General features: G+C 43.0%; 1 protein-coding gene across 1 annotated transcript in view; it reads left to right on the top strand.

The window, feature by feature from the left end:
• The window catches only part of Slc2a13 (solute carrier family 2 (facilitated glucose transporter), member 13), a 305,571-nt gene that overhangs the window by 60,043 nt on the left and 230,457 nt on the right, over positions 1-15,071 (top strand). The window lies entirely within an intron of this gene.

Here is a 15,071-nt window from a genome sequence, read left to right as displayed (position 1 = left end):
TAGGAACAGTGCTGGTTTAGTAATGTGTCAGTTGTAAGTTCTCCTCCAAGATCCATGAATTCTTTGGCCCTGTTTCAATAGCTAGGTTTCCAGTTTCGGGCATGGTTTCCCTCCAGTTGAGTGGGTCCTAAGTCCAGTTACAGAGTTGATGGTTACCAATATATGTGTGTCACTGCTGCATCCTGGGAGTTATTGTGCCATACTGGCCATTGTTATAGCTCATAGCTGTATGCTCATATACCTCATAGCTGGGTAGGACTGTTGGTTGCTTCTCTCCCTCCTTATTCCATGAAAGTTAGTCATCTGCGAGGAAGCTTTCAGCTCAGGTGCAGCTTGGGTCCTTTAGGCCCTGTGTCTGAAATGCATGGTGTCTTCAACAAGAGGGCTTTACTTGCCTTCTGCCACTGGAAGCAACCAAGTCAATAACAATAGCCTCTTCTTCCTCCTCCTCCCCCTCCTCCTCCTCCCCCTCCTCCTCTTCTTCTTCTTCCTCTTCTTCTTCTTCTACTTCTTCTTCTTCTTCTTCTTCTTCTTCTTCTTCTTCTTCTTCTTCTTCTTCTTCTTCTTCTTCTTCTTCTTCTTCTTTCCTTCTCCTTCTCCTCCTCCTTCTCCTCCTTCTCTTCCTCCTCCTCCTCCTCCTTCTCCTCCTCTTCTCTTTCTCCTCCTCCTCCTCCTCCTCTCCCTCCCCCTTCCCCTCCTCCTCCTTCTCCTTCTTCTTTCCATCTGAATGATCCTGAGCTACCTCTCAAAAGAGGACTTCTTATGGCTGGCCTTGGGGTTTTTGTTAGATGGTCTTTGGCTTTTGGAGGGAACATTGTGTACCCAGATGGGAAAATGTAGTTTACACTATATAAACCCCTGTCAGTCAGAGCCAGTCGCATCTGGCAAAGAAGCTGGAGCAGCTAAGGAAAGAGCTTCCGCAGCCTGGGAATTTAGTAGGGGCGGTAGCAAGGTTAGTCTGCTTTCAGGGCGGATAGAACTTCAAATCCTTAGTGGGGTAGCTTTTTCTTTCTTTTTTAAAGTTATATAGTCATCCATTCCTCTAAGAACACAGTAAGTTTGGGTTTGTGTTTGCAAGTCTTAGACAATTTTTAACTTATTTTTATTATTCTATTTCATGTGTACGAGTATTTGCTTGCATGTGTGTTTGTGCACCACATCCATTCCTGGGGTCCACAGAGGCCAGAAGGTGGTGTTGGATTCATGGGAACTGGAGACACAGATGGCTGTAAGCTGCCATATGGGTGCTAAGAATTGAATGTCGGTCCTCTGGAAGAGTGGTCAGTGCCCTTAACCTCAGACTCATCTCTCCAGTCCCTTAAAGAATGTTTTTTGGTTTTTTTGGTTTTTTTTGGTATTTTTTTAAACTGATTGTATTGTTGAAATGGTGAACTTCCCTCTCCAGGAATCAGTTAGAATTTTAAAGTTTTAAAAGCATCATCAGCAAGATGTTATTTGATTGTTAGTTGAAAGAATGTTATTTGACAGTCATTTGAAAGGTAATGTTTTCTGAAAACAAATTTATGTTCACAAAATGGCCTAAAAATTAGTGATAATTAGCAATGACTGACTATATCCAAAATAATAGAATGTGGGTTAATCTCTGTCTTAAAATCACTCACTACCATTTTAATCAAAATGAATTTGGAACACACATATTAATTAGAGGTTAATAGCTTGATGGAAATTACAAATCTAAGCGTTGAAGAGATCTGTAATATGCTATTACTAGAATCAAGATGTAGAACTTATTGTAAAAATATTCTAGTGCAACAGGGAGTGTCATTGAAGGCTTATTTTCATGGTGTGAGTTCATTAGTCTGAGGTCTTATATCTTCATGTAGGTGATACTTCAGCAGTGGTGTTATTGTGTGGATTGAATAAGTAAATGGCTATGAAAATTCTTAAGAACCCTTAAATGATACCAGATATTGCTTGGCATTACTTTCAGAAAGCATTAGCTTCAGCCTTTATACCCATTTAACCCTGCTAATAAAATCACTCTCTTCTTCAGCATTCTGAGATTCTCCCAGTGAAAAGAAAATGCAGGTTGCCAATGGCAAGAGAGGTTTGTCTGAGGCAGATCTCTCCGAGGTCATGCCATACCATGAACAGAATTTTTAAAAATCTGTTAATGACCAGGCATGGATGATCTTTAACGAAAACAACTCTGTATAATATTTTCATGGTAGATATACTTCTATACACCTGTCCAAACTTATGAATATATATCTTGTCTAGAAGACGTGTTTTTTGTGCTTTAGATAAACTGAAAGTAAGAAGATGGGGCAATAAAAATAAGTGTGAGGTGCTGGGCTGTTAGTAGTCAGAGTGGACATAAAGTCATGTCAGTCAAGATGAGAATGGCTCACAAGATCAAAGAGCCAGTTCACCAGAAGCAGCCGTGAAGATAAAAATGTGGAATATGAGATGAAAGCGTCAAAACAGAGACATCAAAAGGCAGTGGGTGCTGATGATCTAACACTGTGCGTGTACATGCTGGGATAGATGGAGCCGGACACTTCAAAATGGCACAGAAAGAAATGTCTTATCACAATAAAAATTAGCAGAATGGGTAAGAAACTAGAAAAATGGCAAGTGTGATGGTGCATGCCTTTGATCCCAGGGCTGAGAAGGGGAGGTAGTGGAGCCCTAGTCATCTTGGGCTAGGTCTGCACAGGGAGATCCAGACCTCAGTGAGAGCCTATCCAAGGATGAGGAGGAGTGGCAGGAGGAGGAGGAGAAAAGGGGCGGACTGAGCCAGGAAAAGGAGGAGAAAAGGGGAGGAGGGGCAAGGAGGATGAGGAGGAAGAGGAGGAGGGGGAGGAGGAGGAGGAAGAGGAGGAGGGGAGGAGGAGGAGGGGGTAGGAGGAAGAGGAGGGGGGGGAGGAGGAGGAGGGTGTAGGAGGAAGAGGAGCAGGGGGAGTAGGAGGGGTGAGGAGAAGGAGGAGGAGAAAGAGAAGGAGGAGAAAGGGAGGAGGGGAGGAGGAGAGGGGGGAGGAGGAGGGGAGGAGAAGGAGGAGGAGGGGAGGAGGAGGAGGAAAAGGGGAGGAGGAGGAGGAGGAGGGAGAAGAGGAGGAGGAGGAGGAAGTTTCTCTCAGGGAGATCCAGACCACAGTGAGACTCTATCCAAGGATGAGGAGGAGTGGTGGGAGGAGGAGGAGGAGGAAAAGGAAGAGAAGGGAGGAAGGATAATTGTGGAAGTTGTTAAACTCAAAAGTATGGATTGGAACAATAAAATAAATAGAAGGTACAATAATAGAAAGACAGATTTGATTCTGTGAGAAGATTAATAAAACTAATGTAGTGGCTATGACTCATCATAACAAGTAAAAGATAAAAGCTTGTATTCTTAATACCAGGAGTAAAAGAGGGTGTGCCGTTCCTCTGGAAAGTATAACCCCACTAACATTTTATAAACAGCAACTTTCACAGGCATGTTGCTTAACAGCCACACTTTACTAGAAATGCATAGCAAACTAAATTGAAGAATACAAAATCTTTTACGTTTCTAAATAAATGGAAGCATGGCTCTTCACCCACCAGCCAGATAATTTCATCGGCAAGTTCTAGGAAGGAGGCGTATCTCTCACTCAGGGTCTGCAGGTAGGCACACGATCCTTTGCTGAACTGTATCTCCACCACCCCCCCCCCCCCCCAGCCCATGTTAGTGAAGAATAAGACGAGCTGCCTAAAGGAAGACAGACACAAAGAGCCTATGTTCCAGGGTTCCCTGTGAAGTTCATTAGCAAGCAAGCAAAAACACAGGCACAGGACTCTTATCAGCCCCTGACCCTGGCTGTGACAATCAAATGGAAAGGGGTCAGTAGAAAGGAAATGTCTTGAATGGTAGACATATTCGTGTCTGGGCTGGTGGTTGGCTACAGAATTCATGCATTCCCTGATTTGCCTCTCTAACATGGGTTTGATGTCCAGTTCTGGAAGAAATTACCATGAACTTCCTATTGGTTCCCTCACACAGTTCCATTTCTACACTGGCCACAGAATTTATTTATTTTTTCTTTCTGAGACAGGGTCTCCTGTAGCTGTGGCCAGCCTCGAGCTTACTATGGGCTGAGATGGGCTCTGAATTCAATCCTGCCTCCACCTCTGAACCTCTGGAATTACAGATTTGTGCCCCAATGCCTGACTTTCCCGTGAAAACAGCCCCCGTTGAAATAAGTCTCCTGACACTTGTCTTTTTAAAGAGCTCCTGTCCTTGTGAAATTAAATAACCTTGCTTTGTTCAAAATGTCTGATGCGTAGGCTCTAAGAGGCAAGGGGTACTTGTTCATGACTGCATCCCTGTAATCTCCAGCTTAAAACTTTGCATGGAAGACTCTCCGAGAATCTAGGGGTCATAGTCAAACAACGTCTCTGTCTCTGTGTGTCTCTGTTTCTCTCTCTCACCTACACACACATACCTGAGTGAGTGAGCGAGCGAGAGAGCTGTTATAGAAACTACCGTATGAATTTAGTATACGACTTCATTTACTTTGCAATTTAGTTTAGAACTAACATGAACAGACTGCCTCATTGGTTTAAACAGTGTCCATCTCTCATTGGTTTAAACAGTGTCCATCTCTTTCTGCTAAAATATGTCCTTTTTCTACCATAACCATAAGACTCTAAGTAGCATTTTTCAAGCCACTAAACACAGATATAAAATAACTTTTAGGGTTTTTTTTTCTATAAACCGACCACACCGAGTCAATATTTGGCTACATTTGCTTATTTAGTGGATTTTATTCATAAGTTTGCACCGAGTCTTTTTTGAGGTGGCACAGAAGTCACTTATTTGCTGATCATAAATTAGTAGAGGAAACTAAGATACTCAAAGTGTGACACGTGGGAGTGACTTCTTCTTCTTCTTCTTCTTCTTCTTCTTCTTCTTCTTCTTCTTCTTCTTCTTCTTCTTCTTCTTCTTCTTCTTCTTCTTCTTCTTTTTCTTCTTCTTCTTCTTCTTCTTTTTCTTCTCCTTCTTCTTCTTCTCCTTCTTCTTTTTCTCCTTCTCCTTCTCCTCCTCCTCCTCTTCCTTCCATCCTTCCTTCCTTCCTTTCTTTCTTTCTTTCTTTCTTTCTTTCTTTCTTTCTTCTTCTTCTTCTTCTTCTTCTTCTTCTTCTTCTTCTTCTTCTTCTTCTTCTTCTTCTTCTTCTTCTTCCTCCTCCTCCCTTTCTTTCCTTCTTTCTCTCTCTCTCTCTCTTTCTTTCTTTCTTTCTTTCCTTCTTTCTTTCCTTCTTTCTTTCCTCCTCCTCCTCCTCCTCCTCCTCCTCCTACTCCTTCTTCTTCTTTCTTCTTTCTTCTTTCTTCTTTCTCCTCCTCCTCCTCCTTCTTCTTCTTTCCTCTTCTTCCTCTTCCTCCTCCTTCCTCCTCCTCCTCCTCCTCCTCCTCCTCCTTCTTCTTTTAAACCAGCCCTTGCCAACCTTGTGTCCTGATTAACTAACACAGTTATCGGATGTTTAAATGACCAGTGCTGGTCTGCATGGTGTTTGAGGACAAGGAAGCATTGAAGTTAATGCGCCAAAATCTCAATTTGGCAATTATATTATCTTAAAATGTGTTACTTATTTTTTAATTATGTGTGTCTGTGTGTCTGTGTGTTTGTGTGTGTGTATGTGTGTGAGTGTGTGTATGTGTGCGTGCGTGCACATGTCTGCATGTAGGCCAGAAGTGTGTGAACCTCCTGATAAAGGTATGAGAACCAAATGCAGGGCCTCTGGAAGAACAGGAAGCCTTCCTAACCACTCTGTCACTTCTTTAGCTTAGTGCTTCTTATTAAACTGCTTACTGTTAAAATGGAGTTCAATTTAAAAATACATGATCAAGTAAGTAACTTGCTGTTATGGATAGTATACCAGGTGACCAAAACCAGAGCTACTTTCTTGACATTATTATTGTGTCGGTGTTTCTTTAGTCCAGAGATCGTTCATACAGTTATAGTCTAAGGGTGTAAGAAGTAGATGAAAGCCCACAGGAACGCCGAGGGACCAGCTCTGTATGCAGGCTGCAGGAACAGGATTCCAGGGTGCGGTGTGAGGGATCTGGGGTTACTGCATTCTGTTTTCATTGGCATCCTGAGCTAGAAGGTTTATTTTAGGATCTATGCAACATGGCTCCATCTCTCATTAAATTTGTTTGTTAGGTGTGGGGATGAGCCTAGTTCTTAGTCTTTCTTATACATTCAGAAGATTTTTATTTTTATCAGATAAACAGCTGAATATTGATTCAGAGAGAATGTAAGAAACCCTGGCATAGCATTCTAAGCCAGCATAAATCTTCATTCAGTGACTTTCAGAGAATCTACTGACTCTGATAGCAGACTTTTTTTTTTTAATTTCAATGAATGGGAAAAGAATTTATTTGTGAAGGCCTGCCGGTTTGGAAGTGTACAGGCTCACGGGTAGTGTATGAACTTACATGCAATACCATGAAACCCACAAAACGAAGGCATTTTTGAGTATACAACATAGATCACATCTCAGTATTTATAATAGTCTTTTCATTTCCTTGAGCTGTTCAGAGTGATCTAATGTTGACTCATTTTATTAATTAGAAAGGGATGGGTATAAACACAGGGTAGAAATGAAAGAATTATAACTACAAATCTAGTTCTGTTGCTCGGTTTTTATATAAACAGCACTGGCTATTATTAGACAGTCTTCAAGTCTCGACTATACTCAAGGCACACTTTCAAAGACTGTCACTTTAGATCAACTTAGCATTGCCAAAAACATCAAGATTTTCTGTGGCTATGAAAATATACAGTAGATATTTAGTGTTCGGGACTTTTAGAGCGTATTTCTTGAGCACACATGTCTTAGTCAGGGTTTGTGTTCCTGCACAAAACATCATGACCAAGAAGCAGGTTGGGGAGGAAAGGGTTTATTCAGCTTACACTTCCACATTGCTATTCATCACCAAAGGAAGTCAAGACTGGAACTCAAGCAGGTCAGGAAGCAGGAGCTGATGCAGAGGCCATGGAGGGATGTTTCTTACTGGCTTGCTTCCCCTGGCTTGCTCAGCCTGTTCTCTTATAGAACCCAAGATACCAACCCAGGGATGGCACCACCCATACTTGATCAGTAATCAAGAAAATGCCTTACAGCTGGATCTCTTGGAGGCATTTCCTCAAGGGAGGCTCCTTTCTCCATGATAACTCCAGCTTGTGTCAAGTTGACTTACAAAAGTACAGTTCCATGGCAAGGAATTATGGGAACCTGGGGGTAGACCTGCAGCAACTGGAGCTTGAGTCTGTCAAAACACAATTGCCAAAGAGAAACAGAGAGGCTTAGACTAGAGTCTGAGGCTAGGCTGATCTTCTGTTTCTATCTACCAGCACAGTCTCCCAAAAGTCCCACAGATAGCCCCCCCCCACCCCCCGCAACTTCCACGACCAGTGCCACCCGCTGGGGACTAAAAGTTCAACACCTGGACTTCGTCTTCAAACTGTCTCATATAGGCCCACATCTGTTGCAAAATGTGCAAATACACTCGTTGGACTTTAAAAGTCCCTATAGTCTTAGAGTCCCAGTATTGCTCAAAAAATAATATGGTTTATGTGGTTTAAGATTGTAGAAAATCTGGCTTTATGTCCCTTGCTCTAAAACAAACAAACAAAGACAGTTGCATATTTCCAACATACAATGATACAGATAAAGCTGCCCATTCCAAAAAGGCGGAACGGGAAGTGTTGGGACTTAGGAATGACAAACTCTGCAGGGTGAGGGTCTAGCCATGCATGTAGCACCATGTTGGTATCTGGGGATTGTTGTAGACCTTCTGGGTTCCAGTTGCCCTCAGTAACTTCACCGCTAGGGGCCTGTGGCATATGTGACCACTCCCTTGAGCTGTCTAGGCTCTGTGCCTGCAGCTTTCTTCTGTGAGTATCTCTTGTTTTAGCATCTCCAGTTGCCCAAGGCTCTACTGCAATGTAGACTCTACCTTCTCTGCTTCATTCAGTGGCCTCTCAGAGTCTCCTTGTATGGAATCCAGCTTACCACACACGGCCTGACCTTGAGGGAAACAAGGCACAAGCCATCTTGTATAACTGGGTCATGCTTTTAACTTCCATACAATACAGTACTATGCAGACAATTCCAGATTCCACTGCCAACTTCAGATATAGTCTGGCCTCTTCTACCAAAGCCATGCTGGCCTCTGGTCTCCTACCTGGCTAAACCTAAGGAAGTATATCCTAAGGTGCTGAAGCAGCAGTATATACTAGAAACTTTTGTCCAAATGACTTTCATTTTCCTATGCTCAAGCCTTCCTTGGGTGTGCTCTTGCCTCTGGCACACTTCTTAGTGCCCAGTAAAGAGAAGTGTAGTTTTGACAAACCGAGTTTGGGAAACACATGGAGTTGTTGCTTGAACTGAATCTTCCTGCTTTCAAGGTCAGTAGGGTAATGGGCCAAGTGGCTATGGCATTTGAATGCTTTTGTTTCAAGTGGACGATGATTCCTTTCCTTAGTAGAAGAGAGTCCTTCAAAAGCTATGAAACTATTTACATACAAATCAATTTAACTATATGTTGCAATGAAGGTCTTTAGCTATGATGGCTTTCCATATCACCTTGACTTATAGTTAAAAATGCATAGAACTGTGGAGTCCCATTCTTTCCACATCATTCGAGGGGATGAGAGAGAAGAGTGGAAGAGGAGAAGAGAGTTAGATTTGAATGCAGAGTGTAACTGTGTGCAATTTCTTCTGAAGGGTTAAGGCTGGGGGAGAATTTTGTCAGGCTCAGGTTGCAAAATAAAACATAGATAAAGACTATTTCTTATTTATCATGTCTGTCATGTGAAACATCCTTTTGCTTCCAGTGATATTTTCAAAAAAGATCTATTGTTATTTCCGTTGTTTCCTATGTAATTGAAAGAGAAATAATTCTGGCAGCTGAAGCAGGAGATTGCAAATTCAAGGCCTGCTTAGGCTCTGGAGTGAGACCCTGTCTCAAAGAAACAAAGATTCTTTTAACTGGTGGCTGTGTTTCCTGTCCTGTGGTAGTACTGTCAGGAGTTTCTAGTTTAATCGAGGTAGGCCATTGCTAGAATAACGTGATATTGTTTCTTCCCAGCTGTTCTGCTCCTGCTGGCTTGCAGTTATCCAGCCCGATGGGTGCGACTATGCTACATACACACTCTGCTGAAGAAAATTCAGAGCTGTAGCCTCTCTTTGCTTTATGATTTTGCTGTATGGCTTTAGGTGCATAGATACGAGTAAGCCCCATGTTCTCCCAAAGAATTTCAGAATTGTTTTAACCATGAAGTGAAGGTGAAATAATGCAATTTTTTAATGAGTTCAGCATAGTTAATTACTTGATAATTACTGATATTTACCATAGGTTGGCTCATAGTAAATATGTATAGGGGCGAAACTGGCTGGATATCATTGGTATCTTTTACTCCTTCCAAAGTATGCATCTCCTTTGTGTTTCATTTCTTAATTAATAAAGTGAGATTGATAATGCTATCCATCTCCTAGGGTTGTCGTGAAGGTGGTAGGTGTTCTGCATGTTGGAGGGTTTTCTGAACAGTGTTGGGCACATAGCTGGTGTCCTTTGTTAGCTCTTAATAGCTGTTCTAAGTGTTCTGCGAACCACCTGAGCCTGTACACTCAATTAGATTTCCATGTATTTGGGACCGACAAAGACTGTGTAAAGTGATAATTAACCCACAGCCTAGTTGGCAGAGGCCAGTGGTTGCTGCGGACTGCAGAACTCTGTGCCTTAAACCGTCTCCTGTCAGAAGATTCTGAATGTGCACTCGCAGAAGTAGTGTGAGAGAGCCTGTAATATAATAGTGGCTGTAGCATATCTAATCGGCTGAGCCACTCTAGGGCATCCAGGGGCCCAGCAGTGAAGGATTGGGGCTTCTCAGCAAATCAGTTTTGGGGAACTGAGAAGTAAACTTACCCTGAGCAATGAGGAGATGTTGTCCTAGGCTGACAACATCTGAAAGGATTGCAGCCCCGGAGAGTGTGTATCCTTCGGTCTCTGCTGGACAGGTTGTAGGGACAGGTGAACTGCTCGCTGTGACCTTCTTCGTGTCAAGGTTGATGTATGTTAGACGATGTCTTGCCGTGATGCTCAGGATGTTTTGAAGAGTTTCAGAACTTGTTAGTTCTCCCTTTTTTTCTTCTAGAGTCGGCTTGTTTTCCCTTCTTAGCCTCTTGCTTCTTTGTACCTTCAAAAGACAAATGGTTTTTCCTTGAAATTTTGGATGTTTGTTGTTCATTGTTACCACAGGGAGTTTTAAATGTTTGGATCTGTGGTTCTTGGCCTCAACTGCATATTAGCACCACCCGGAGAGCTCTTAATGAAATAGAATCCTTTGGGCTCAGAGCCCAGACCAATTAATCACAACCCCTAGGGAAGGTGGGGCTTAGACACTGGTGTATTTAAAACACCCTCTGGGAGACCCACATGTGAATACAGGATTCAGAACCCTTTCTTTAGCTTATAATAATGAAGTCTCCTGGTCCCCAGGGCCTCCTACCTTAGTGTATCACACACTTAGGGCTGCTTGTCATTCATCTGGTTCCTGACTTCAGCACATCTGGGAGACTGACATCCTCTGAAGACTTTAGCTAAGCTTGTGATGCCCTGCTTTTTTTAATCTTAGGTTGAATTGTTCACCAGCATAACAGCAATCCTTCCCGCTTTACCAGTATACAGAGCTTCAAAAAGGAGAATTTTCTTCCAAAGAATGATACTGGATAGTTCTACCCGCTGGAGACTGGTGGGGAGGGGGGATATACAGATATAGCAGATCTGTATGGGACTGCTCACACGGTCAGCCATCCCGAGGAGGTGAAATAGAGGCTGAACCTCCTCTCTGCCAAGTTAACTAGGACTTGCTCGTCACACACGGCTCCTAGCAGTGCTAGAGGATAGATACGGCATAGATAAGTAATTTGCACATAGATAACCTGAGCAGTGGGTCGTGTGGTCAGTGTACCCGGACCTGAACTATGTTACTCAGTCTGCAGTTGGGGTTGAGACAGTTAACTTAAAAGGAGAAATGGTTTTGGAGAGCTCAGCTCACCATTTCCTGACCTTTTGCTTTTTTTGTGGGGGGGTGATGGAACGGGGCAGAAAGTGATGGTGGGAACCGTGTGGTGGCACATGGCAGAGACAGAAGCTGACCTCATGGGAGTGGAGAAGCACACAGACAAGAGGCAGCCCTTTTGACGACATGGACGTCTCTAGGATTTGCCTGTTGCAGGGAATAAGGTTCTGCAGCCTCCAGAACTTCCCTGCCTATTGAAGGTTCCATCACCAGCCACTAGTACAACTGCTGAGCATGGTTTAGATACATGGCTTAGGGGACATAACAAAACTACGGGATGAAGTAGGATTCAGTCGGTTCTTGCTGTTTATGCATTGCAGCTATGTGCAGTGGGGTTTCTAAAAAGCTATGCATTTCCTTCTGTCAGAATGTATGTTACCAGTGGTGATAATTAAAGTAGACTAAACAATTGATTTGTGTAGCTTTATGTAGCAGTGGGGGATGAGGAACTGGGCTTAGCCACTAGAAAGTCCGAGACACCAGGGAAGAGAGGTTCCCAGGACCCAACAAGAATCACTTTAGACTAAATGCATAGTGAACGGAAGATAGAACCTATAGAGATCACCTCCAGTAGATAGGCGCCGCCCCGATTTGAGGGATCTCAAAATTTTTAACCAGAAAAATTCCTGTCCAAAGGAAAGATAAGGACAAAAAATAGAACAGAGACTGAAGGAAAGGCCATCCAGAGACCACACCACCTAGGGATCCATCCCATCTGCAGACACCAAACCCCACCACCTAGGGATCCATCCCATCTGCAGACACCAAACCCTGATACTATTGCTGTTGTCAAGAAGTGCTTGCTGACAGGAACCTGGTATGGCTTTTCTATCAGCACCTGACCAATACAGATGCAGATACTCACAGCCAACCATCAGACTGAGCCCGGGACCCCAATGGAAGAGCTAGGGGAAGGACTGAAGACACTGAAGCAAATTGCAATCCCATGGGAAGAGCAATAATATCAACTAACTGGACACTTCCCCACCAGAGCTCCCAGAGACTAAACCACCAACCAAAGAGTAAACATGGAGGGATCTATGGCTCCAGATACATATGTAGCAGAGGATGACCTTATCTGACATCAATGGGAGGGGAGGCCCTTGGTCCTGTGGAGGTTTGATGCACTAACACAGGGGGATGCTAGAGCAGTGAGGTGGGAGTGGGTGGGTAGGTGGAGGAGCACCCTCATAGGGGTAAAGGGGAGGAGGGAAAGGGCAGATGGGATGGGGTGGGTTGTATGGGGGCGGTAACCTGGAAGAAGGACATCACTTGAAATGTAAACAAATAAAGTGATTAATTAAAAGTAAAGTGTCCAGTATGAGTGCATATGATATTTTTAGTTTTATAGACTAGTCTTTACAAAGAGAAAGATTGGCCAGAGGTTCAAAGTTTTCTCCTACTGCTGTGCAGGCTTAGGATTTTGAGACCTAGGGTCTTGAGATGTCCCGTTGCAAAGGGCTCTGGGTCTAAAGCATCCTGGCTTCCAGAGCCCACATGTGCATGGGTCCCTGTTAAGTTTGCATTCCCCTTTTTTCCTCTCTTTCTTTTCTTCTGTTTCTTTTAATTTCATAAAAATACTCCGTTGTAGGTCTTATTAACTTAACGAGTAGCAAAGAACAAAGAAACGTGTAGATTTGGGGGGTCTGAAAATGATGTGGTTTCTGTATTTCTTTGTGCAGCTCTTGAAAGTTTTCATCTACGAGGTGAATCTTATCTCATTCCTAATTCATTATATTGAACAGATAATATAAGGTATACACCTGAAATACTGCTACATGAGTGTAAACATAGTTCCTCTCTATGTGATGACACAGAAGGTTTCAGAGCGTGCCTATTGTCCTTTTGTGTCATAAAATATTTACTAGATGCCAGCTATATGCAAGATGCTTCACCAGGTGCTCGGCTAGGGAGTGGGAGTGAAAACTCAGATCCAATGGCAGACTCTGAGGTTGAGAAGCAATGCTCAAATTGTGAAGGAACAATCTGTCCCCTGTGCGCTGCACCGAGGGATTAAATGTTCAACATAGGCCGAGAAGTCTAAATTATCTGTTCTGTCTCTCATTCATAAATACTTTGTTCACTCCCCAAATCTCACTTTTACCAATTCTTCCTGTAGGTTTACTGTGCAGTTTATAGTAATCGGAATTTGTTTGTTTGTTTGTTTGTTTGTTTTTTAAGACAGGGTTTTTCTGTGTAGCCCTGGCTGTCCTGGAACTCACTTTGTAGACCAGGCTGGCCTTGAACTCAGAAATTTGCCTGCCTCTGCCTCCCGAGTGCTGGGATTAAAGGCGTGCACCACCACGCCCGGCGTAATTGGTACTTTAATGCCCAAATCACAATAATATTTTTCCTCTTTTGTTTTTAGAATTAAAACACAGTTGCTTAGAAAGTAGTTGCCTTACGTCATGAGATCTATCTCTGGGGGCCTTTACATTGCTTTATTCTAGGGTTAGCATAACTTAAAAGATAGACTAGCTTTGCAAAGCCTATCCAATTAGGGTCATCACTTGTTTACAATGATTTGTTTCTGCCTCCTTCTTCTCTGCTATGAGCCATGGCTGCTTATTCATGGTGAACCTATTGCTTCATGGCAAAATGAAACAGGAAGTTACTTTTAAAAAACTAATCATTTGGTCTGGAGAAATGGCTCAGCAGTTGAGAGCACTGACTGCTCTTCCAGAAGTCCTGAGTTCAATTCCCAGCAACCACATGGTGGCTCACAACCATCTGTAATGGAACCCAATGGAAGACAGTTACAGTGTACTCATATAAATAAAATAAATAAATAAATCAAAAACCTAATCATTCAAAGAAACAAACTAGCTATTAATAAACAAATTGTTGCAAGACATAATGGCATATCTCTGTAATCCATAGCTCTTGTGAGACAGACGGAGGACTACATATTGTAGGTCAATAAAGCTATTTATAGCAAGACCACATTTCAGACAAGATAGCAAAACCAAAAATCTGCCAACAAACCACAGAAGAAGCAATTGCAGGCACTTAGTATCATGAGAAGTATATCTTCTATCAGATAGTCCTCTTAGTCCTGGGTTAGTCTCTGCTTCTGTTAAAACAGCAGAGCTGACCTACTCTGCACTTCAGGAGGAAGGGATGTTTTGGCTAAAGGTTTTTGAGTCAAGGCAGGAAGGACATCATGATAGCAGTTGAGTGTGAAGGGAATCAATCACCTCATGTGTGCTATAGGCCAAAGGCAAGAGGAAAGGTCCCAGTATTGCCTTTCAGGGAATGCCTAGTCATCAAACTTCCTCCCACTAGCAACATAAGCTGGCACGGAAGGCTTTAGCACGTGTGCCTTTAAGAGACACTTACCATAGAAGCCCTACATCATGTGCACTGGAAGATATGCATGGAATCTGTATCAGTAGGAGGCAACACAGAGGTATTGCAAACCACAGTTCTGTTGTGCCTATTAGTGTCAGACATATTAGATATGCGGAGCTTGGCGTGATTTGTTCAGAGTGTGGAAATACCATTATGGCATTTGCCTGTCATTGTGAAAGTATAATTCCTATGAGAGCAATCAGTATTAGATTGTTCTCATTTTCAATTTCAGTACAACATAAAAATAACTTTTCAGAGGGATAAAATGTGATTAATTAGCGATCAGATGTGGCTGTGGTCCACACACACATCAAATCCGGTAGTGGGTATACACTCAATGCTGTTGGCTCTGTAGCGAGTGTGTGTTCAGTCTTGCTAAACTCTAGGGAGTGCTCATTCAGTGATTTTAGACCATGGGAGGTATGGGTGTGCTCACTGCTGTTAGACTCTGTGATGAGTACGTACTCAGTGCCCTTGGGCTCTGTGGTATGTGTGCACTCACTGAGCATGCACTCAGTCCTGTAGGCACTGGGGACTGTATACCCTTTGCATACTCTGGTGAATGAGTGTGCACTTAGTGCAGTTAGACTCTGGGAGTGTGTGCACAGTGTTTTAGACTGTATGGCGAATGACTGGGCATGCCGTGTTGTTA

This window comes from Mus musculus, chromosome 15 (genome assembly GCF_000001635.26).
Source record: "Mus musculus strain C57BL/6J chromosome 15, GRCm38.p6 C57BL/6J".
Taxonomy (NCBI): domain Eukaryota; kingdom Metazoa; phylum Chordata; class Mammalia; order Rodentia; family Muridae; genus Mus; species Mus musculus.
This window is presented reverse-complemented; position numbering and strand designations above follow the sequence as displayed.